This window comes from Quercus suber, unplaced genomic scaffold (genome assembly GCF_002906115.3).
Source record: "Quercus suber isolate HL8 unplaced genomic scaffold, Cork oak 2.0 scaffold_351, whole genome shotgun sequence".
Lineage (NCBI taxonomy): Eukaryota > Viridiplantae > Streptophyta > Magnoliopsida > Fagales > Fagaceae > Quercus > Quercus suber.
The window spans coordinates 80,057-104,682 of record NW_027069803.1 but is presented as its reverse complement, the minus strand read 5'-3'; the positions used below and the strand labels follow the sequence as shown (position 1 = coordinate 104,682).

Here is a 24,626-nt window from a genome sequence, read left to right as displayed (position 1 = left end):
GCAGAAGAAGAGCAAATCTCTTGCTCTTAAAATGATTGATGAGAGAGTGGTATCTCATGATTTTTCTAAAAAGAATGCAGTAGATAAGGATGTGGCGTATCTTGTAAAGAACTTCCGGAAATTCTTGAAACTCAAGAACGGTGGGAAATTTGGTGACAAAGGAAAATTTCAGAGTTCCGGGAAGGAGAAGAAAGAATTCTAAAGGAAAGATAGTAGAGATTCCCAATCTTCTCAAGGAATCACATGTTTTGAGTGTAATGGACATGGACACTTCAAAAAGGAACGTCCCAACTATTTGAAGTCAAAGGGTAAGGTCTATGCCACTGCTCTAAGTGACTCAGACTCATCATATTCTGATTCGGAGGAAAGTTGTGATGGAGAAGGAAACTACTCCACATTCATGACCATTGCACATATGGAGTCTTCAGATTATTTGGGCACACTTGTGACAGAGCTTGGTGAGCACTCTGATTTGGAGTCTATTAGAATAGTTGAGGAGTCTGAAGATGAGGAAGTTGGAGAAGCAGTGGGATTGCAAGAGACTTACAACTCACTCCTTGGAAAGATCGGTGAATATGCTAAGGTGGCTAATGCAACCATTAAGAAGATGAAGAGGGCTGAGGAAGATTACAAAAGTCTCTTGGCACAATACAAGGAGGCGAAGTGTGAGATTGAAACATTAAATGGTGAGCTATCAGAAGCTTACACAAAAGTGAGATTTCTTGAGCAAGAGATAGTGCAAGCTCATGTCAAGATAGAGAGATTCTCCTCCAAGAAGTTAGAAGATGTGATTTCATCTCAAAAACCTTCCTCAGACAAGTTCAGTTTGGGTCACACCGGAAGGAGTAACTCATCAACCAAGGTCGCCAAAGAAATGAAGTTTGTAAAGGCAAAAGAGCCGACTGTAGAAAAACCTATTCCTGAGAAAGTTAAGGCTGAGAAGAAGAAGAAAGTGGCTGATCAACAAGTGTTTAATAAGTCTCGTAATCAATTAGAAGCCAGATTTGAAGCTAGAGGAAGATCTCTTCCGAGACCACAACGGGGTCCTAGATCGAACCATGTTTGTCACTTTTGTGGAGTGCAAGGACATACAAGACTTAAATGCCACAAGCTGAGAACATTGAACAATACAACTGCTCCTCGGTCACGAGGAAGAAGAAACGACAATAGGACTTAGGATGGTAAGCGACCAAGAAGTCAAAACTGTGATCTCGGAATGATGAACACGATGAAGATGATTGGTGCCTTCACAAATTGATTGGAAAGCTTCACACGAAGGTTTGATAGTCCTAACTTTCATGCCCAATCCGTTAAGGATATCACCCCAAACACACGTGACGTGTGGGTGACAAAGGGTACTCATGCATAAGCATCATAACATGTCCATGCATCAATTCTTCCTATGCCTTGTGAATATGTCTGGTTGTATGTTTTATGCTTCTGTTCGTTTTGAATTGTTGTTTGTTTATTTGTTTCATTTTAAAATTTTTTTACATTTTACATTGCTTTTGATCAATCTTTCATTACTTTTATGTCAAAAAATCCAAAAACACATAAAAAGTAGAAAATCCAAAAATTTGATCAACTTTGTTAAGTGTTGTCTCAAAGCATGTTTTGCCTTGTACCTTTATACTAATGGCTGTGTGCATCTACGAGATTAGCTTGTCTCATATGCACTCATATCTTTGTGGGAAAAATCTTGAAATCATTGTGATTGTTGTAAATAGATTTTCAACTTTGTCATGAATAATTAGTGAATGGTTTTGTTGATCTTGAGACATGCATAGACTTGTGCCTATATATTTTCCCACTTTTATTATTTTAAAGAGCTCACCAAATGTAAATCTCCAAATGAAAAGAGATATTGAGCTGTAAAAGCCTGTCACACATACTAGTATTTAACTAGGAAAAAGGGAAAGTGACCAAAATAAAATGTTTGATGCCCAAAAAAGCCAAAGGCTAACTCATTAATTTGAAATATTAAAAATTTCAAGCATCTATCTCACAATGAGATATGTTAATTCAATATGATCAAATGATATGATGTTTATAGAGCCAAATGAAACGCTTCAAAGAATTGTACTCAAGTCTATGTGGGAGGTCATATATGCACATTTCTATAATTGAGATAGGTCACATTATCAAGTGCTAGTTGTGTATGCCTTGATTGAATTGATCATTGAAACTTTACATTAGACTAAAGACTATCTCATATTTGATATCCACACACAACACACAAGTCTATGCTCAATAAATGCCATATTTATTTGTGTGATTGTACTTGTTTAAATGTGTTTTCACAAGCTCAATCTTTGTTGATCAAACACAAAAAGATTTTTGAGTGTTTTAGTTTGTTTTTGAAAAGTATTTTGTTTTACAAAATGTCAAAAATTTCAAAAAAAATGTTGCCCTGTTTTGGCGACTCAGTCGCGGGTAGGTCCAATCGTATGCCCTAGTCGCGAGCTTACTTTGTGATTTTTTGCAGCTAACTGGCGAGGTAAGGCTGCAGTCACGAAAAATACTTAGAAATTTTTTTCAAAATTTGAGTTTTTATGGTTTTCGCGGCTTAGTGTGGTGACTTATTCGCGAGTGGAAGGTCCAGTCGCGAAGGGTACATAAAGATTTTCGCAGCTCCCTTGACGACTATCTCGCGGGTAGACTTTCCAATCAGGAAAAACACTTAGAAGATTTTTTGAAAATCTTGGTTTCACAGTGGTTCGCGGCTTACCCTGGCGATTGACTGGCGACTAAATGAAGTCACGAAAAATGCATGTTTTTTGTTTTATAATTAGTTAAAAAAAAAAAGAAAAAAAACTTTTTTAGTTTTTCCCTCATCCTTTTGTGACTGTTCATTGTTTTCCACATTTCACTCTTACAAACACTCTGAGTGTTTCTTCGAAAATCCTTCATTTCTGCATCATTTCTTCTCAAATCGTCAACAAAAAGGTGTGGGTTTTCTTTCTTTATCTTCATACCTACTAATTTGATCATTATTGTTTTGATTTATGTGTTGCTAGTGTGGTTTGTGATTTTATCATGATTGAACATGGGTTTCTGATTTTTCGATTTTATTATGTGCTTGTGATGGTTCTTATACTGATTTTCTCCATCTTGTGTATCTTTTGTGGTTTTGGTTGTATTCACAAACTCATTGCCATGGTTTGAACCTAAATCTCAAGTGTTTAGGGTTTCCTTCTTCATCCATGGTGTGACACTAACACATTGCTAATATTGTTTAGTGCCTTGTCTGGTTTCTCTTGTTTGTGATAAACCATGTTGCAGTGTCAAAATGTCTCCATTCAAGAAATCAGCTGTGAAAAGGGAAAACAGCAAAGGAAAAGAACATGTCATTGATGTTAATGAACTCTCACCTAAAGCAAAAAGGACCTACTCATCATCTGGAGTGTTCGATCCCAACAAATTCAGATCCTATGCTGCCTTTCAGAATCATGAAAATTTCTTCAAAAGTGCTAAACTGCTACTCGAAAGGGTTGTTGATCAACCTTCCCTCTTTTACATCGACATTCTTCAATGGTTTGCTCACAAAGATTGGAATTATCTTCTCTCCGACCTTCATTATGCATATGAGAATTTGGTAAAAGAATTTTATGCCAATGCAATTGTTGAAGGAGATGAACTTAAGTGCTGGGTCAGAGGAAAAAGTTTCTCGGTCTCTCCCACATACCTAGCAGAGATTCTTCACATCAACCAACCAAAACTTTGAAACTCACCGGTCTATGATGATCTATATCCAAGTGAGGACTTGCTTCGGGAAGTTCTTGGAAAAGATTTGGAATTTTCCTCAAATGGGAACTTAGTTAGTGTTTCATCTCTTCCCCTAAAATTAAGGGTGCTCACGATCATCATGTTTCACAACCTATACCCCCTATCCAGCACAGGCTATATGAACCATGGGCATGCTATGTTCCTTCATGATCTGATCTCTAATGTAGCTATTGACATTTGTGCTCATATCTTTCATGTCCTTCACAAAATTGTTCTACAAAATGAGTCAAGAATATGCATTCCTTTTTGCTTCCTCATTTCAAGGATTTTGAAGCGTAAAGGGCTCCATCCTTCAAAAAATGAATTTCCTGTACAAAACTAAGTCCAATCAACATGCGTACATTCAACGCTAGCATTGGTCATAGTAAGAAGGGAATTAAGACAGAATCTTCAGCATCCCATAGTGGTTCACGCTCTAGCTCATTCCCCTTCAATGAGAAGCTAGACTCTATTGCAACATTTGTCCATGAGCTGAGTACAAAGATGTCCAGACTTACATCCATCTTGTACCATCTCAACAATCGATGGGATATGAAGTCCACCTCTATCCAAGCTCAATTGGATCAAATTCAAAGAAAGCTAGAAGATAATGAGGACTAGCTATTCCATGACAAAAAGGGGGAGATGATATTGGCAGGGAAAGTTCAACGAAAGGGGGAGATTTCAGCAAATAGGCTTTTGTTTATCGCTTTTGTCTAACTTTAGCATATTTTTGTTTTCATTTTATATTTTTCAGTACTTTATTCTTACTTTATGAGTTTATGTGTTTGTACCTGCTACCTTTGTAGGTTTTTAAGGTTTCTATTTAAGTTTTGTACCCATGTTGCTTTTGTAAGCTTTTAGGGTTTGTTTCTATGCACTTTGTACGCCTTTGTGGTTTGTACCTTGCTTTATGCAGCCTGTGTATTTTGCTAAATCAGTACTTATAACTAAATGTTATGCATTTCCTTCTAAGTACTGTCATTCTTGTGCCCATGTAGGACTTCATTCCTAGATGCATATGCTTTATGTACTGTGCATTGGTTGAGTATTGGTCATTCAAGTGATTTACCTTGTGTTTATCAGCTTGAATGTCCGGATGTTCATTACAAGTGTGAATAAGCATTGTAATCACTTGTTTATAGTGATTGCTTGTTTTGGTCTTGCCATAGTTTATTGCTTTATTCCATTGTGCTTGCTCCATATGCATTACAAGTTTTCTGCATACAATAAACTTATTGTGTTGTTGTGATTCAGGAGTTCTTGTTCTTATGGTTCAAAAGTTTCACAGATTCTAGAGTTAGGTGTGAGTGAGTTTTCCAACTGTTCCCAACTCACGTGTTAAGTCTGGAGTTTGTTATAGGGTTTTGTCATAGAATAGCCAAAGGGGGAGATTGTAAGGTTGAAATTTATCAACCATCTAGTTGGCTTTATTTCATGCTAATTTGCTTGTAATTTAGCACTTAGTAACCCCATATTTATGTGGGATTCATGTAAGGGTAGTGTGTGAAAAGTGTGTGAAGAATTGCTTATCTTTGTGCAAAGAAGTAGAGACTCGCGGCTAGGACTCGCGACTGACTCGCGGCTTGCAAGCCGCCAAATGCTGTGCATGTGAGAAGCATGCTGAAAGGTGAAGGGTCATGCCAGCTGTCGCACTACAGGACAAAAGTCCTAAGCTGGCCAGGCCGTTACCTCGCAACTTGAACTCGCGACTTAGACAAGCTGCCAACTTACCCTGTTTGGCAAAAACTGACTCTTCGTATTCCAAATACACACCACTATATATAGACCCTTATACCCACGAAATGTAGAGAGCTTTGATAGAGAATTTTATGAGAGAAACCCTAGAGAAAAATAAGATTACCACATCCCCAATCTTCACTAAGAGACTCTTCAAATTCCTCTACTTTCTTCCTCTCCATTGATACATCCTTGAGAGGTTCTTGACTAAATCATTTTCTCATCACACCCACGTCTGTGAGAAGGTACATTTGGTACTAAGGGAAACAGTTTGGAAGGGACCAATAACTATTGGTTGATGCTATGGTTTATAGCGGAATCCAGTAAGTTAGAAAAGAAAAAGGTTCGGCGCAACCTCATTAGAGCAAGAAGCTTGGAGGGCTTAGGTACCTAGGTAGATTAGGCTTGGAGGGTCTATTGTTGTTCATGTATCCCAACTACATTTTCTAGTCGATTATTACCACTTGGAGGGCGGCGGAAAGGTTTTATGCTGAGAGCTTCGGTTTGCCCTTCGATAACACATCGCTTGTTGTCCTTGTGTTTGCATCTCTCTTCCTTTATCTTTGCCTTTTATTTTCTGCTGTGGATGTGATTATAATTGGCTTAGATTAATTATCAATTCTGTTTTTGGCTTATATTCATGTTCTGCACATTAATTGTTTGATAATAAGCTTGAATTGATATTTCGTAATTGGGGGTCTAAACGTTCATAGTGTTTTCAACTCTATTTGAACTTTCAATCACCAATTATAAAGTAGTATTAAGAAATTTATTTATTATGTGTTGAATCAATAATCACATTTATTGTCATTTAGAGTTTTAATCTACGTCATCTGCTTCTCATGATTGATCTCTTTATCATCGGACTAAGACACCGATCGGTTTTTGGTGTAAGCAGAGAATGAACCTAGATCTCTTATTCGATAATCAAAGATTTTAATAGTTGATCTAATTGAAACCCACTATAGCCACTTAAGTTTGTAAGCCTTTTGTAGTAACATATTTAGAATAACTTTGGCATTTTTTATATATCTTTTTCATAAATTGTTGAGGTGTTAAGTTGTAATTAATTTGTGAAACATCACTTCCTGATGGTGAGTATAGACTCTTCATTGATAGTACTATTATACACCAGACACAATATGTTAGCTCAGTAGCGGTGAAAAAGTTGTAAATTTTTTTGTCACTCATGTTATCATTTTCCTTCTTTTAAATTTATTTTAGGCCATCTCATCTTTTTTAACGCATTAGTATTTTGTTTTGTTTACCAATACTGCAATTTCTTTAATGGCAAATAGATTGAAGGACAAAATTGATATATTTTTAGTTTTTCATGGATGGAATTGCAATTTTTTAAATTTAAGGGACCAAAATTGAATTTAAATCAAATTTCAGAGACAAAAAGTGTATTTTGTCCTTTCTAAATTGTTACTTAATTTTTTGTTACATTTTGAGTTGTTCATGGATGGAATTGCAATTTTTTTAATTTAAGGGACCAAAATTGAATTTAAATAAAATTTTAGAGACAAAAAGTGTATTTTGGCATTTTTAAATTGTTACTTAATTTTTTGTTAATGATTGTAATGCAGATAACAAAGAGATTGGGTCAGAGTACTCGATTAATTATTATTGTTGCGAGAGGAATAATAGGAAGAGATGCTTTTACCAATGAATTTGTAGAGGTTTATATCTCTTTTTTTCTTTTGTTGGGTACTTTTTATTGGTAAATTTTCATTTTCTGGGGAAGTTGTCACCAAAGAATAATGATTTCACTATTATTGATTTATTTATTTATTATTTTACATAAATGTCAATGTAGGTCAAATGGAAAGATATTACTGGCGATTCAGGCGAGGAATTTGGTGGGTACATAGGAAATAGATATAATAGGATTGCTTCGACTGTTGGCTATGTACTAGGATTAAAAGTTGATGCTGTCTCGCTTCGAAAGTCAGTAAGGGTGACAACTTTGGCACTAAAAAATTTATGCTGATTTTCTCCAATAGGTGTTTTATTATTGTGGAAATATTGATAATATGTTAAAATAAGGAATGTATCAAAAAATGCCCATCTTAGATGATGTGGCAGGGTAGGCAAGATAATGTGTTTACAACATTCATTTTTGAGAGAAAATTGGAAAATGTAGCAAGTATGCCAGTTCAAATTAGATTGAGATATGTGGACTTGTGTAAATTTTTTTCAATCATTGATTTTTAAGGAAGTGTTAAAGTTTTTATGAGCTCTTGAGTAGTTAGACATTGCCATTCAAAAATATTTGGACATTATTAGGAATCTCTTCAAGTGGTGCTTGACAAGTTTGTGAAGCATATTAGGGATTACACAGCAACTGTTTTGGCATCTTCAAACCCAGCTGGGATTATAATGTTTGGAGTAAGTTCATCCGTCTATATCTTTAGAAATGTTTATCCTTGGTTTTGTTGCTTATATGTAATGTGAATGATGTCATAGGAAGGACCTGTGGACTTAAAACCCTTTATTGATGTGTTGGGTGAGTGCTGATCTACATATACAGAATATACATACCTTGTATAAAACTTTCTTCTTGATATAAGGAATTAATCTTGGTTTGGTGTTAGGTATTGGATGGCTTCCTTTGGTCTGTGAAAGATTTATACTATTACCAGTGACTTGGGGTAGAGCGATAAGTGGCAAGTTCATGCTTTAATTGATGACAACTCATGTATTGCAAACTATGCACAATGACAAGGAAAATTGTCATTGTGCGTGTTGAGAGAGACCGCTTTCTAATTTCTATACAGGTGTGGGATTGAAACTAGAAATTTCTGGGGGAGTATAAAATGTTTATCAGATGCTGCAGCTCTAATATTTGCAAGGAACAAGACAAGTCTAGTGGTATTTATTTTTGTGCTTATTATGTAGCACTCTTCAAATTTTATGTCCCATATAAATTGATATGACCTTTGCTAGCATGCACGCTTTATTTTTTTAGGTCTCTGTTGCTCTTATTTATTGCCTGGTATAAGATTATGGACTTTTAAAATTTTATTGAGAAAGCTATCTGTATTTTTATGCATATTGCTTGGAAATTTTTTCTTCAATCAATGTTATGGAGTTTAGAGACAAATTTTTATTTGAGCAATTCAATTTCAATGTTTATAAAAACTCATAGGTCAATCATTAAGTTTGTCATCCTTGTGCTACATAAGTATTTGATGGGACTGAGGAACTCACCTCCCTTGGACAATCTCATCAAATATACTCGTCCACCTTGGCAAGACACAGACGAACACAGGATCACCATTAATAAGAGCATTCAATGTCCCAGACAGTTACCAATCAGTGGGCAAAATGTTGGAGCCTCATCAAAACCCATATTCATGAGCCCTGAGGCGTTACAAAAGGGCACTAAGCTGCAACTAAGGCCCCAGCAACTAGGAACCATGAAACCATATATATACACATAGATTAGAGACAAACGGAGAATAGAAAAACTCACCTAAAAGGTATTCATTGATACTTCGATATTCTAAACTCTCTTAATATTCTCTAAAAACTCCTATATACAGACTTTGGCATTGAGACGTGGTGGCAAGCACCACACCGGTGACCACCTTAAGGGAGCCATTGCTCTACATTTGCAGGGATAGCTGACAAGGACCTGGTTCCATCTGGATGAACTTACAAGACTGACGATTTGCACTACTTCAGTATTCAATTTCCATCACTTGCCTCAAAAGTTCAAAGATTTGTATGCTCAACTGCTTTAATGACTTAGCTTCAACAACTCGAAGACCAAAGCAACAGTTGGCTCAACGATTGAAAGACTGTAGCACTAGGGTCTCAATGTCTGAGGTGTAAATTGATTTATTTGGTCTTAAATAAGTTTGGTTTTAGCATTGTAATAATGTACAAGTTAAAATGGCAACTAGCTTCTGGTTTGACTTTCTTTCTTTCCTCGTCTTAGAGTGTTGCACCCACAACATTGGTCTCCTCCTTGCTTTATGAAAAAATGTACAATTGGTGAAGAAATCTACTTGACATCAATGGGGAATTGCGATCATCGAGTGTATGAATTCTTTATTCTTTTTAGACTAGAGAGATTTCTGAACATCAACGCCTGTCACGCCCCGAACCCAAGTATAAAGATAGGCACGTGACAACTGTTGTATGCTTATAAAGTAAGCACCCTACAAGTGTGCAAGGCCTTCTTAGCAACTAAAATTTATTCTCAAAAATTAATTCAAATAAATTCAAAATACCTCAACAATTTCTTTATGAATAGATCTCCAATAATTTAATATGAACAAAATCCAAACCCCATGTACATAATGTCAATTGGCCAATAAAATATAAAACTATTAAAAGGCCATCCAATCCCAAAATCAATAAGCTTCTTTTCGTGCTCATAACATAACATCATAACTCCCAAAACTTGTTATTCTTCACAATCTGAAATTGGAGGGAAAAAAGAGGTGAGCTAACAACTCAATAAGTAACCAAATTCTAATAAGTTCTATCAAGCAATAGATCTATAAAGTAATAAGATGTAATATGAGTCTTCAAAAGTTATAATATACCATGGGTTTTCAAAAATAACTAAAGAAGTTCCATAGTCTTAAAATAATAAGTTGCAAATAAATCACATACTTTTAGTCTTACAAATATATCATAGATGGTTTAGAAACTAGTCAGTTTTTAATATATCAAACTTATAACTTACAATAAGTTTCAAAAATACATATGCAGTTTTAATGACCCAAAATAGTTCAAATACTCAAACATTTCCAAAATCAAATATGTAAATTTAAGGACTCGTAATAGTTCAAATATTCAAACGTAATTCATATTCTTAATAATCTTATGACTATGGTCAGGCTATATCCCCATAACTAGACATCAGAGTACCAATGAATAACCCCCATTAACTAGGTATCAGAGTACCAATGCATAACCCCCATTGGTTTGGGTATCAGAGTACTAATGAATAACTCCCATTGGCTGGGTATCAAAGTACCAATAAATAACCCACATTGGTTTGGGTATCAGAATACCAATGAATAATCCCCACTGGCTGGGTATCAGAATAAATTCATAGTTAGATTGTTCATAATCATCTATATGAAATCATATTTCTAACAAACCTATATCTTATTCAAATACATATATATATATATATATATAATCATATATTGAATATTCAAATCTATTTGTGATATTTCTATAATTCTTTACTTTAAATCAATATAGCTAAAAACAATAAAATAAAAATAAATCTTATATTCAATGTTCATGTATATTTGTGAAAATTCTTTATTCTTTACTTTGAATCAATATAGCTAAAAACAATGAAATGAAATACATCATATATTCAGTAATCAGATATATTTGTGATAATTCTTTACTTGAAATCAGTAATACAATAGAAATAAATTGTAACAACCGTAAACAAATTTTCAGTAGTTAAAATACGCAAAGATAAAACTAATTAGAATAAGGTTACTTACCTCAACTAGCATATAAGGGTCATCGAATAGCCATGACCCATGGGCTGGCCCAGTAGGCTGCTAGCCCACCAGGCTAATGGGCAGCCCAGCCCGGTAATATTAAAGCCCGTGGGTAGCCCAGTAGCCCAATGAGACAGGCTATGGGTTAGTTTCTTTACCCATGGGCGCCTGGTGGGCCGACCTGTTAGCCCAGCCCATTAACTCGACCCGTTAGCCTGACTCATTGCCCAAAATTCATAACAAAATAATTTGGGGGTTGGGTGGGTGAGGGATTGAACTTTAGACATTATAAAAACTTTAAGGCCACACACCTAACCACTAAATATATCGAGTGATTGTGATACAATGTGTATAATAAATATATATATTTTGGTATTAGTCTAGCAGTTTTGATTTTTAAAACTAAGTTACTAAGATGACCGTTGCCGTTAAGAATTTTTTGATTCTCTAATTCTTTCCTTACAACTTACAAGTTACAATTATAGAAGAAATTCCTTTTTTTTTTTTTTTTTTTTTTTTTTTTTTTTTTTTTTTTTTTAAAAAAAAAAAAAAAAAAAAAAAAAAAAAAGCTTACCGTTGGTCCTTCTCACGGAAGAAATTCTTTCCTTACAGTAAGCATTGTTAAAGGAAATATATGAAGAATCAAATATTTGATTCTTCATATATTTCCTTTACGAATGCTTACTTAAAGGATATATTTGAAGAATCAAATATTTGATTCTTCATATATTTCCTTTAAGAATGCTTTACCGTTTGAACAATACAAAAGTCAGCTCTTTTTTTCTTTTTTTTTCTTTTTTTTTCTTTTTTTGGGTTCAAGTATCCAATCTATAAATACCTATGCCATTTCTCTCATTTTACTCACAAAAAATCTCTCAAATTCAAACTCTCCCTAGACTATTCTCAATTTTTCATCTCTTATTATTTTTGCCCTCTTATAGTTTTATACTCTATAGAATAATAGTATTATATTTTTAATAGTTATATTTATACAATTACAAGTATCAAATTATTCAAGTTGGAGGCTTGGAACTTGGAGGCTTGAGCATCTAATTGCATTTGAAAATCAACTTCTCCAAATTGGAGCAGAACTGTGGAAGCTATATGTCTCAAAATTCAATTGATTGGGTAATATCTTTTCATAAATTTTATTATATAGTTGCTGTCTCATTATTTGTATACATTATTTTTGTTAGTTTTCAAAATTTTAAAATGACTCATAGAAATGATCACATCATACTAGATGATTTAGATGAGCAAGGGCAACATTTTGAGTCAATTAGTTCCCCCGCATCCCCAATTTCCCCTACATCTAATGTACCAACTAATAATAATACAACACTCAGCTCAAATCCAAGTTTTATTAATAAAAAATTAAAAAGTGAAGTTTGGAAATTTTTTGATACGGGTAGAGAGAATAAAGCAAGATTGAACAAAAGAAATTAAAGCTATATGTAGCAAATGTGGTGACGAGTTGGCTGGTGGCCCAAATGCGGGGACTAATCATTTAAAATGTCATATGCTAAATAGTTGTAAGCAAAAAAATCAAATGGATATTAAAAATTTTCAACAATTAGGAAAAGATAATGAGGGAAATTTAACTACATTTATTTACACTGATGCAAATGCACGTAATGAAGTGGTAGAATATCTTGTTAGAGCTGAACACCCATTTACATTTGTTGAAAAACATGATTTTACAAGAATGGTGCAACGTGGTTTTACTCCACAATATAAAGGATTTTCTGCATCCACCGCAAAAAGAGATATTATGAAGAGTTTTAAATTTTATAAAGAAAAACTAAAAAGTATTTTGCATGCACATAGTGGTAGATTTCGCTTAACTTCTGACCTGTGGACATCAAGAAATAAATTAGGTTTTCTCTCTTTAACTATTCATTATATTGATTCTAATTGGAATTTAAATAAAAGAATAATATCATTTAAAATGTTGGAATCTCCACACACGGGATATAACATTGCAAATCTTATTAGTGAGGAACTTCAATATTGGGGGATTACTGATAAAATATTTTCAATAACACTTGATAATGCAACAAATAATGATATCGCAGAGATGTTTTTAAAAGAAAAATTAAGCTTACCTTTACATGGTACATTATTTGGAATATGTTGATAACTAATAACTTGTATTTCTTCTTAATCCTTCCTCTAAAATCCTTAGATATCACCTAAAAAAAATTTTAGATACAATTTACTCCAAAATAAAATTTTAAAATTAACTTGCAAGGTACTGACCAGAAGAAAATTTTCTAAAATATCCAATAATTCTCCACTTTTATCTCGCACCAAAAATCCACCTATTCATATCATACATTTTCTTTACTTTCTGCCACAAATAGCTTCCTAGGGTTATAGACTATAGAATACCTATAGGGTCAAAAGTCAATTTATAAAGAAACACCACCTGAACACAATTATGTTAACACCTTTCTATTTTTTTTTTTTTTTAAACATGTGATAACTAATAACTTGTCACGCCTCCAAGCCTAGGCTAGTTACTATTCCTTTTGATTTCTCATGCTCCCTAACTCCATCACTTTGGTATAAAGGCCTGTGCAGAAACTTGACCCATGAAGCCTAAAAATTCTATCTCCGCTCAACGCAACAAAAGGCATAGAAAAAGAATACCCAACTATTATCTAGACAGTACAGGTTCCAAGATTATGATTTAATCCCTCGATGGTTCAGGTCATAAAATTCATTAGAGATTTAAATAGTTTCACTTCTTGGCCAAAATACCCACATAAAAAAAAAATACTCTAATTCCAAATAAAGCTTATATTTGACAAGAAAGAGATTCTTAGGCTCTTACCTCAAGGGTATAGTTAATCCTTCTCTACTTCAGTCCTTTGGGTTGTCTCCTCTCTCAAAAAAAAAAAAAATATATATATATATATATATATATATCCCCATATACGTTCACTTAATAAGCTTATATATAGCTAGGGTTTCAACCTCATTTTCTAAAAACTCCCTTATAATTATAAATTATAAAATTGGCCCCACACAAATTTACTTAAATACCCCTCCTTTTAAAATATATTTTTTTTCTTCCGGGTATTACAATGCCAAATTGGAAAGATTAAACAGTGATTAAATAAAGAAGTTTGTTTGTGCTTTTTTTGTGCATAAAAAAAAAAAAAAGTTGTACCATTGGATAAAACAAAAACAAATGCTGCTGGAACTCTTTACTCTAATATAGGTTTTCTAAACGGCAGGAAGATTAGAATCTGAAAGCTCAAATAGTGTAAAAGACTATAGCTTGTTTAGACCCCTAATTTTAAAAACACAACTTAATTGCTTTTACTCTAACTTATCTACGTGCAAAACAAGAGTAAATGAAGCGCAATAAACCAAAACTACTCTAGCGCTTGAACATAAGAAATAAACAATAAACACTCAACTATATGATTAATCATTATTGTTATTAACATCAACTTACCTAATTAGTTTTGGAGAACACTAATTTCTCTCTTCCTTATTTTTTGCTTGTTGTGCAAGAGGGAAAAAAAAAGTCCATTACCGGCATTTTTTGTTCCATTAGCCATTCTTTTCTGCTCAAAAAAACATTCCCTCGCTCTTTTGAGGACGTCGACAAAGCTAACCCAAATGTGTATGAGCAGAATGACATACCTTCTTCTACCCTCGAGTAAGTCCGTTTTCTTTTATTTTTTTAATAAATGTGTGTGTGTATGTGTGTGTGTGTGTGTGTTTAAAGCATACGAACTGGTTATGTGAAGTCATTCTTGTACATCTGTGTTAGATTAGATTCACAGTAAAAAAAAAAGTTTTGTTGATTATTTGTTTATTTATATAAGTTTCCAGTGAAACTCGAGTTCCAAATGTTGTCACATAACAAATAATAATATGTTTCATGTTTTGTCACATAACAAATATGTTGGCAAAAATATCATTTTTGATTAATGTATATTTTCTTCGGTTCTCATCTCTCCTTCTCTCATTTTCTCGTTGAGTCAATTGTATGGGTTCAAATCAAATAAACCCAAAAATACTCATTATTGTGTTATTGCCTCACCCTAATCCATTCACCCGATTAAATCAAGTTAAGTGGTGGTTCATCCCTAATACTAGTGGTGTCAAATGGGTGGGTTTGGGGTGGGAAATTGGTTTGGGTTAAAATCATTTACTCATTTAGAACCCATATAACTAATTACTTCTAACCCAAACCCAACCCAACCTAGTTACCTAATAATTTTTTTAAAATGCCCCTTAAACTTGAAAATAACTAAAGTACTCCTAAAATACTATAGAATTTCAAAAATACCATCCAAACCTAAAGAAAGACCACATATGCTAAAAAAAAAAACCACTTAAAATTACCAAAATACCCTCAAAACTTAAAAAAAAATGACCGAAATACCCTAAAACCAAAAAATTGACCAAAATACCCCCCTAAACCAAAAAATGACATAAATACATCTCAAAACCTAAAAAATGAAAGAAATACCCCCCCTCAAAAAACAAAATAAATTTACCAAAATAACCCCTAAACCTAAAAAATGAGCAAAATATTTTCGGATTTTATTATTTGCTGTTGTAAAGTGTAGACAAGCATGTTGCCTATGCTAATTTTGGTAGAATTTACTAGACTTCTCCCCTGAAAGTTCAATATGGGTATACAACACCTTTGAACGTTTAGACCCCAAATAACACAAATACCAATTCAAGCTTTATATCAAACAATTTATGTGCGGAATATCATGCATTGCATGTTATATCTTCATGCATTTTGTGCATCTTGCATTTATTCATATGCATTGTTTTTGTTTTGATCTTACTTTTATGTCTTTGTTTTGTGTGAGTAAAAATCCAAAACTGACATAAAAAGTTTGATTCAGTTTGATGTGATGTATCACATATCGATGATTTTGCCTTTACAAATGCCTTGTACATAATAGTATTTTATGCTTGTTCTTTATGCACTATATCTTTGTGGAAAATCTTGAAATCTTTGTGTGATTGTTGTAATAGATCTTCAAGCTTGTCATAGATTATAATATGTCATTTGTTTTATTGTTTTTTAGACTTTCATAACTTTCCCACCTTCTTATTTTTTTAACTTAAAACAACAAATGTAAATCTCAAAATGAAAAGAGATAATGAGCTGCAAAATCCGTCGCATATACTAGTATTTGACTAGGAAAAAGGGAAAGCGACTTTTATGAAATTTTATGATGCTCAAAAAGCCAAAGGCTTGTTCATCAAATTGAAATATCAAAAATTTCAGGCATCTATCTCACAATGAGATTTTCTTTGCTCAAAAATGGCAAATGATATGTTGAATATGGAGCCAAATGAAAAGTTTCAAAGAATTGTTATCAAGTTCTTGTGGGAGGTCATATATGCATGTTTCTATAATTGAGATAGACCACTTGTCTTAGTACTAGTTGTGTATGACTTGATTGAATTGATCATTGAAGCTTCATTCTAGACTATGGACTATTCCACATTTGATACACACACAACAACACTCATGCCTAATGTTCAATGAATGCCTTATTCATTTGTTCGATTGTACTTGTTTAAATGTGATGTGTGTGTGCTCAACTATATGAATCAATCCAAAAGATTTTTGATCATTTTATATGTTTTTGGAAGTGATTTTTATCACTCTTTGTGTTCTTTTGGATGCTTACATTGTTTTTCAGTGTTTAAACATGTTTTGTGTTGAAAAACAAGTGTCAAAGTTTCTCGCGACTCACCTTGCGACTCACTCGCGACTTACTCGCGACTCGCGAAAATTCTCGCGACTTACCTCGTGACTCGCGAAAATTCTCGCGACTCAACTCGCGACTCACCAGTCGCGAGTTTTGGTGACTTGCCCAGTCACGAGCCCAGTCGCGAGTTCATCCAGAAGCTTCAGCGACTCACTCGCGACTCGCTTCGCGACTCGCCCAGTCGCGAAATGCCCAGAAACAGCTTTTAAAGGGCTTTTCGTCTGAAACTTGTTTTTAACCTCTCCCATCCTTTTTTAACCCCTCTTTCAATATTTTTACATCAAAATCCAACCAATTTGAATGGTTTTTCATTCCTTTAACATCTCTAAGGTAATTTTAAACTCTTTTCATTGATTTGGATCCTTGGATTATGTTTTAGTGAGTTTTGTGCTCTTGGTTGGGATTTTCATCATAGGGGTTGGGAAAACTTAATTTTTTTCTCAAGATTTCTGTATGGGATTGGTTTCTTTTGATGATTTTCTTTGAATGTTGGCCTCTTGTGGTGAAAAGAGCATGTATTAAGGATGGATTTCATGATGTTCATGCATTGTTTCATATTGTTGTTCATAGTGTGCATGCTAGGTGTTTGATAAAATGTCTCTTAGGCATTTTCTGGCTTGTTTGGACTCCGATGAGTATCAAACTTTGGGTTTCTCATGTTTTCTCATTAGGAACATGTTTGGTTTATTGGTTGTGTATTTAACACACCTTGCCCCAAATGTGCATTTTCCATGCATTGGTCATGCATTGCACTTGCCACCTCTTGCACACACCTTGCTACCTTTGTCATGCATTGGTTCATATATTGTTTCTTCATCCTAGCATGTCATGTCTTAGGATTGAGCTTCATTTTCTCATTCATCTCGCACTCCTCATGCATCATTACACCCTCAAGCATTTTTATATTGTTCATACTTTCATCTCTTGCCCTATTTTCTCCTTGACCCCTTTGTCTATTCGTGTCAAAAAGGGGGAGAGTATACTCTAGAGTAGTATACCAGAGAGTGTTGTAATTTCTATATGACTCTTGTGCACATTCTTATAGGGAGAAATTTCATTTCCCGTGCACATTCGTAGGGGGAGAGATATTCCATAGGGGAGATGCATATACCAAGGGGGAGAAGACTTTGTTTGGTCAAGTTTCTCACATGTTTCACATCATGATTACTTGATGCAATTTACTTGTTACATTATACTTGTCCATTTATTACTTGCTTTACCTTGAGGGTCTAATGTGTTTTGTGCAAGTGTTTCAGGTTACAGGTATATATGATCAAAGTTCATCACAGCTCCTATGATTCATGATAAGGGGAGTGATATGATAGGGAAGTATTTTATAGTTTGTTATGTTATGCTTTGTACCCATTGTTGCTTTTGTAAGCTTTGAGGGTTGTTTCTAGCTCTTTTGCATGATTGTAGGCTTGTATGGTTTGTGCCATGTATTTGCAAAAACTTTGCTTATGAGCCTTTGTGCTTTGTGTTTTGGTACTTGTTAATGCTTTGCATTACCCTAAGTACAACACTCTTGTGCCCTTGTAGGATTGTTCCAGATGCATATATGTTTGTATGCATTGTTGAGTGTTGGACTTGCAAATGATTCTCTTCAATTGAGTTTATCATTTTTGCATGTCCGGATGTTCATTCCTTTGTGAATGAACATAGTAATCACTTTTGCTTAGGTGACTACTGGTGTTGATCTTGCCATGAATTATTGCTTTTATGCCTTTGTTCATTTTTGCTTGATCATGCTTACTTTGCTCCATATGCATATTAAGTTTTCTGCGTACAATGATATTGCTATGTTATTGTGTTTCAGGAGTTACTTATTCATATGTTCAAGAGCTTTTCAGAATCTAGAGTTAGGTGTGAGTGAGTTTTCCAACTGTTCCCAACTCACGTTTAAGTCTAGAGTCTGTTGTAGGGTTTTGTCACGGAATAGCCAAAGGGGGAGATTGTAAGGTTGAATTTAATCAACCATCTAATTGGCTTTATTCCGTGATCAATTTGCTTGTAATTTAGCACTTAGTAACCTGTATTTAGGTGGGAAAATTTAAGGGTAGTGTGTGAGAAGATGTGAAGAAAAGCTCAAGAGGTGCAAGAAAAACAGAGTCTCGCGACTAGGACTCGCGGGTGGTTCGGACTGGCAAGCCGCGAAATGCAGTCACATGAGAGGACACTGGGAAGTGAAGGGTCCCTTCAGCTGTCACGCTAAGGACAAAAGTTCCAGTCTGGCCAGGCCTTACGTCGCGACTTGATTTTGCGACTTGGCCAAGCCACGAGTTCAAGTCGCCAACTTGCCCTGTTTGGCAAAAACTGACGTTTTGCATTCCCTTCTCACCCTACTATATATACACCCTTATACCATCATTTTGAGAGAGCTTCAGAGAGAATTTTGTGAGAGAAAACCCTAAGAAAAACAAGATTGCCTCATCCCCAATCTTCATCCAAAGAGACTCTACAAATTCCTCTACTCTCTTCCTCTCCATTGTTATACCCTTGAGAGGTCATTTACCAAACCCTTGTCTCACCACACCCACGTATGTGAGAAGGTCTATTTGGTGCTTTGGGAAGCAGTTTGGAAAGGAACCAATATACATTGGTTGATGCTATGGTCAAGTAGCGGAATCCGGGAAGCTAGAGAAGAAATAGGTTCGTCGTAACCTCGTTGGAGCAAGAAGCTTGGAGGGCTTAGGTACTTGGGTAGATTAGGCTTGGAGGGTCTTCTGCTGTTCATGTATCCCAACTACATTCTTTAGTGGATTATTTGACCGCTTGGAGGGCGGCGGAGAGGTTTTACGTCGAGGACTACGGTTTCCTCTTCTATAACACATCGTGTGTTGTCCGTGTGTTTACATCTTCTTTGCTTCACATTTGCCTTATATTTACTGCTGTGGATGTGTTTATATTTGGCTTAGATTGTTCTATCAATTCTGTTATAAGCTTGTTATCATATTCCGCACATAAATTGTTTGATATAAAGCTTGAATTGGTATTTGTGTTATTTGGGGTCTAAACGTTCAAAGGTGTTGTATACCCATATTGAACTTTCAATTGGTATCAGAGCGGGTACACTTGTTGTGGTTTAAATACCTAAGTGTGATCCTTGACCCCTTGTGTTATTTACCATGGATGTTGCATTGTATGCCTCTTTGTATGATTTGGTTGATGATAAATGTGGCATGTCACGTGTTTGTGAAAATGCCTCCATGAGTGATAATCCTCATAATTGTGATGCTATGTTACATGAATCTTTGGATGTTGTTGATATTCCTAACATCAAACTCTTGAAGAAAAAAAATCATACAAAGAGGCATACAATGCAACATCCATGGTAAATAACACAAGGGGTCAAGGATCACACTTAGGTATTTAAACCACAACAAGTGTACCCGCTCTGATACCAATTGAAAGTTCAATATGGGTATACAACACCTTTGAACGTTTAGACCCCAAATAACACAAATACCAATTCAAGCTTTATATCAAACAATTTATGTGCGGAATATGATAACAAGCTTATAACAGAATTGATAGAACAATCTAAGCCAAATATAAACACATCCACAGCAGTAAATATAAGGCAAATGTGAAGGGAAAGAAGATGCAAACACATGGACAACACACGATGTGTTATCGAAGAGGAAACCGAAGTCATCGACGTAAAACCTCTCCACCGCCCTCCAAGCGGTCAAATAATCTACTAAAGAATGTAGTTGGGATACATGAATAGCAGAAGACCCTCCAAGCCTAATCTACCCAAGTACCTAAGCCCTCCAAGTTTCTTGCTCCAACGAGGTTACGCCGAACCTATTTCTTCTCTAGCTTCCCGGATTCCGCTACTTGACCATAGCATCAACCAATGTATATTGGTTCCTTTCCAAACTGCTTCCCAAAGCACCAAATAGACCTTCTCACAGATGTGGGTGTGGTGAGACAAGGGTTTGGTAAATGACCTCTCAAGGGTATAACAATGGAGAGGAAGAGAGTAGAGGAATTTGTAGAGTCTCTTTGGATGAAGATTGGGGATGAGGCAATCTTGTTTTTCTCTAGGGTTTTCTCTCACAAAATTCTCTCTGGAAGCTCTCTCAAAATGATGGGTATAAGGGTGTATATATAGTAGGGTGAGAAGGGAATGCAAAACGTCAGTTTTTGCCAAACAGGGCAAGTTGGCGACTTGAACTCGTGGCTTGGCCAAGTCATGAAATCAAGTCGCGACGTAACGGCCTGGCCAGACTGGAACTTTTGTCCTATAGCGTGACAGCTGAAGTGACCCTTCAACTTCCCAGTGTACCTCTCATGTGACTGCATTTCGCGGCTTGCCAGTCGCGAACCACCCGCGAGTCCTAGTCGCGAGACTCTGTTTTTCTTGCACGCTCTTGAGCTTTTCTTCACATCTTCTCACACACTACCCTTAAAATTTTCCCACCTAAATACAGGGTTACTAAGTGCTAAATTACAAGCAAATTGATCACGGAATAAAGCCAATTAGATGATTGATTAAATTCAACCTTACATCCCCCTTTACTAACGGAAGTATTCACTTTGGTTACATGATAAGATGAACATATTTCAGGCGGCTAATAGTGTGTCATTTAAAGCAAAGAAGTTAAGGTGATATACAAAAGTAAAATAATCTTAACTTATACAATAACAAACGATAACTAATTAGTGGATGAGAAAGCACAAAAACTAATAATAGTACAGAAGTTGAAGTATATACAGGAGAGTTCTTAGCAACCTTGCATAAAATTAGTTAATATTAGTTAAGTAGTTTCAATGGTGTGGAGCTTAGGTATTGAAGTATAAATAGCTTCAAACCAAATGGGGTTACCATCATTTCTTACAAAAAATTGGCAATATAATGAAATTAAAGAACAATAAGATGGGAAAGGATTTATGCATTGCAACAATTTCCTTGCTGTTGGTGTTGGCATCCACGAAAGCCCAACAGGTCTTTGATGTTAAATCATATGGAGCACAAGCTAATGCTGATATAACCCAAGTATAAATACGTAATTGACAAGAGCAGTGTATTCTAGTTAACATAACTAGTAAAGCTTTTTAACTTTAAACAAGAGAACTTAGGTTCAAACTTCTTTTACACAAGAAATTGATCAATGTCAGGACCAAATGATAAAACATTAGCATGCAAAATGATTATTATATACTAATCTTGATTTTTTTTTTTTGTTTATTTATAATGTGCTTAGGCATTGACAAAAGCTTGGAAAGCAGCGTGCGTAGTAGCAGGAAGTAAAGTTGTGATTTCAGCGGGGGTATAGAAACTAGGTTTAGTGACTTTGTTGGGTCCATGCAAAGGTGCTATTGAGTTTAACCTTCAGGGAACCCTACAAGCCCCATCAGATGTTGCCTCCTTCAACAATAAAGATGGTTGGGCTGTTTTTGAACATATCGACGGTCTCACTGTGTCAGGTGGTGGAGTTTTTGATGGCAAAGGACAACAAGCATGGCAAAAAAATGAGTGTAGCAAAGAAAAAAAACTGCAACGTACTTCCTATTGTAAGATTTCAATCTTAATTAATTAGCATTTATATTCCATCATTTTCTACATAGATATACATAGACACTACAACTGTACAAAATTTACCCATTAAAAAAAATTCAAACAATTATATGTTAAATGATGTTTTACTAATAATTTGACAATTTTTGTATAGTGATGTGCCACAACTCAAAAAAGAATTAATTTTAAAATTTATATATGAGAAAGTTTATGGAGTACTTTTTGTGCCACAACACTAACATGTGCGACTATAACCAATATAGAAAAAAAAATGGTTAAATATAAAAGCGATAATTCACCAATCACAATCGCACATGTAATCTTTTGACAAATCTTGTGGTCTCTGAAGAATTGTTTATATAAAATAATATTATTGAAGTAGTACCAACCACGTTCGTAGAAACACTAGTTTGTAAGTTTTTATGTAATAATATTTGCTACAACTTTACCATTTTTTTTATATTGATTTAATGATCACATTTGTTTCCAAGCAATTATTTATTTATTTTTGTATAATTCAAAGAATCCTTAAACTTTTACTAATTAAAATGTTTTTAAATGAAACTCGAGCGCTCATATTTAGCGTTTTAATTTATCTAACTTGTAAACATGAAGAGAATATAAGGTTCGACTACGTCACAAATTCAAAAGTCCAAGACATTACATCGAAGGACAGTAAATTTTTCCACATCAACCTTTTGGAATGCAAGAACTTGCAATTCCAACATGTTACCATAACTGCACCCGCAGATAGCCCTAACACTGATGGAATCCACATGGGACGTTCAACTCAGATCACCATTACCAACGCTAATATTGGAACAGGTGATGATTGCATCTCCATTGGTGATGGAGCCCAAGGTATTACTGTTAACCATGTAACATGTGGACCTGGCCATGGTATCAGCATTGGAAGTCTAGGAAGGTACCAGAACGAAGAACCTGTTTCAAGAATCAGAGTTACCGGTGCCACACTTAGCAATACAAATAATGGTGTTACAATCAAAACATGGCTTGCTTCCACTTCTGGAGTTGCTTCTAATATACATTTCGAGGATGTTGTCATGAACAATGTTGCCAATCCTGTCCTCATTGATCAAAACTACTACCCAAACAGTCAATACTCAAACTAGGTTATTATAAACATCACAAATACATACACAAATTTTGATGTTAAAAAAAAAAAGTAAAAAAAATTACAAATACTAATATCAAATTCTTGGGTGGCTTTCTTGTTTTGTTTTCAGTCTCCCTCTAAAGTTAAGATTAGCAATGTTAGCTTCAAGAAAATTAAAGGCACTTCTTCGACAAAGGAAGCTGTGAATCTTATTTGCAGTAAGAGTGTACCATGCCAACAAGTGGTGCTTTCTGACATTGATCTCGCGTACAAGGGAGGTGGAGGATCTACTACTTTCACCTGTGCTAACATCCAGCCTGCAATTTCGGGCAAGCAGAACCCTCCTGCTTGTACCAATAAACATTAATGAAATGCTTCCCAAGCCATTAAAACTAATTTAGAATGAACAAATACAATTTGCAAATAGGTTATCGGGGTTCTATTCTAAATAAAATCCCATCTAACCTATTCCCTTTTTCATTATTTAAATGAAATTGGGGAATTTTTTTTTAGTTTTTTTTGAGTTGTTTAAGTTCACCCTTTTGTTGGAATATACTATGATCTGTAGTGTTGTTGTAGATAGTAATTGTTCTATTATTGCAATTGAGATCATTCTTAATAAAAATCAAAATATTTATTCAACTCTTCCCAAATGCTTTTTATTCTTAAGTAATATTCTCCACCAACATTGTTAAGCATCTACTAACCAATCTAATTTTGTACAAAATCAGGTAAGTAAAAAAAAGGAAATGAGCAAAATTTTAGTTTTCAAAGGAATTTTGATCGTTTTTTAGGTTTTGGGGGTATTTTGGTCATTTTTTTGATTTTCGAGCTATTTCATTCATTTTTTAGGTTTAGGGGGGTACTTTGGTTTTTTTTTTTTTTTTTTTTTTTTTTTTTTTTTTTTTTTTTTTTTTTTACAACATTTATCCCTAGGATTTATGAATCAAGAGATTGGGCTGATATGTTCAAGAATTTCGTAAATCCAGTTAAGGAATTGGTTAAGGAGTTGAGGAATTGGTTAAGGAATTCTACTCCAATACCAGATACACCGGAGTAGAGTTGAAATGTTGGGTATGAGGAATGGAATTCTCCATCAATCTAGACTACATTGCAAAGGTTTTTCACATCACAAGACCAGAAATGTGGACACCACTCTATATGATGACAGAGTACTCAAGGCTCAAGACATTCTTCAAGTTCTTGGAACTAATCATGAAACTCCAACTGCT

At 34.7% G+C, this 24,626-nt stretch overlaps 1 long non-coding RNA gene and 1 pseudogene across 1 annotated transcript; both read left to right on the top strand.

Moving 5' to 3' along the window:
* The first annotated feature begins 7,800 nt into the window (after positions 1-7,800).
* LOC111992146 (uncharacterized) lies at positions 7,801-8,211 on the top strand. Its single transcript, XR_002880811.2, has 3 exons — positions 7,801-7,896; positions 7,975-8,014; positions 8,103-8,211. It is a non-coding gene; the product is annotated as an uncharacterized LOC111992146 (long non-coding RNA).
* Positions 8,212-21,635: 13,424 nt separating this feature from the next.
* Positions 21,636-23,927, top strand: LOC112014250 (exopolygalacturonase-like; annotated as a pseudogene).
* The last annotated feature ends 699 nt before the right edge of the window (positions 23,928-24,626 follow it).